Below are 1,873 nucleotides of genomic sequence, written 5' to 3'. Positions count from 1 at the left end.
ATGAGATGAAAATAAAATACACATAATCTTAAAATGTCTATGGTCATAGTTTAGTCAACTAGTTTAAGGAACAAAATATAAACCTAGTCAATGTTTATCTGAGAATAGTTGGTTCTCTATCCAAGCCTTACCTACATAGCACATGATAATTAAAAGTATCAGACTGGTGGAACTAACCTTATTGGATGTTTAATAGCCATACTTTAAGACCTATACTAATGTGGTCAGAGGGACTTAAAGGACAGTTTTTGTCCCTTGCCCTCCAAGATCGACCAAGTTCCAAGGGACTATGGAACATCTCTCAAAATGTCCTGTAAATGTGGTGAGTCACCTGTCCTCCTGTTCAGGGAGGACATGGAGACCCCATGAGATGGGCTTGAACCAGTGTCCAGTCTACAAAGAGGAGGGTCAACTCAGAGGAAACATCTCATTCATGCTTCCAAGTGAAGCCAGACATGGTTGAACAGGACCTTTGACTTATCTTCACATAGATGGAACTGGTGAAAGAAAGGAGCCAGGAGCTCCTCTCAAGTCCATGTGACCTCCAAGGAACAGATCCTCAAATGACCTTAAGTGTAAAAATAAATTGATTTATTTGGGCCAACTGTATAGTCTTAAACACCCAAAAGGAAAGTATAACCAAAGAGTAAAGTCATCAGTATACTTCTTTAAGAGTTCAAGGAATTACACTTCCCAGACATTAGGCTTAAGTCTATATAAAAAATTATTTAGACAATTATTTGTCATTGATGAAAAATGAGTCCAATTCCCTCTAGGACTTTGAACATAAATCCATGCTGAATTTTGTCACAAGCCTTTTCTGCATCTATTGAGATGACAATGTGGTTTTTGTCTTTGAGTCTATTTATACGATTAATGCCATTTGTTGACTTGCATATATTAAACCATCCCCACATCTCTGGGATAAATCCTACTTGATCATGGTGACCATGCTTTGAAGATATATTATTATTATTTTTTAATCATCTTTTTCATGAGTGTCTGTATGCAGTTTGTAAGTATTTTGTTGAGAAGTTTTGCATATATATTCATTAAGGATATGGGTCTATAGTTTTTTTTTTTTGTTGGGAGGCTTTGTATTACTGTTTAAATTTCCTTATATGTTATGGGTCTGTTTAAACTGTTGATCTCTTCTTGGTTTACCTTTGGTAGTTCCCATGATTTCAGATACCCATCCATTTTTTTTTCATTTTTTCCCCCTTTGGCTAATGAGACATTCTAATATTATGTATGCATACAATTTCCATACAGTTTTGTTCATTACCATTGAACATGTATATTTACAAAATTAAATGTAAATTCAATACAACATGAATTGGTATCTCTAGTTAGCCTTGTTTTAGAGCATTCACTACAGACCTCAGTGCTTAAAATATCTCCGCCTTTCTTCCCTGAGCGTTGCTCATTCTTTCTCTTTCTTTTTTTTAAAAAATTATTTATTTAATAACCACCTACTTAGAAGAAGCATTTCATTACAACAGCATTGACACATTCAATAACAATTTCCTGAGATAAGATGCATCTCTTTCAAAATTGGCTGTACATTTTTAGGTTTACAGTTGAATTGTTACAGTTATACAATATTGTACTCAGTATAAACCCTATAAGACATAAAATTAAATGAGGTTTTAACCTTTAAAAAGATCTCCATTTCATTATTAAAATACAGGGTTTCATACAGAAACATTCATTTTTAATGCAACTGACATTAAGATGTTTGCACATGCATTTCTAATCTCTATAGATCCGATTATTGCTAGTCACAATCAGTTATTTTCTGAGCTCCTTGGCATCTGAGCATGGATATAAAATCATCAGGTAGATTTCAATAGTAATGTTTTTTACATCTAGT

Source organism: Nannospalax galili, unplaced genomic scaffold (genome assembly GCF_000622305.1).
Source record: "Nannospalax galili isolate Female #2095 unplaced genomic scaffold, S.galili_v1.0 scaffold1321, whole genome shotgun sequence".
Classification (NCBI taxonomy): domain Eukaryota; kingdom Metazoa; phylum Chordata; class Mammalia; order Rodentia; family Spalacidae; genus Nannospalax; species Nannospalax galili.
Note: the sequence above shows the minus strand (reverse complement) of the source record.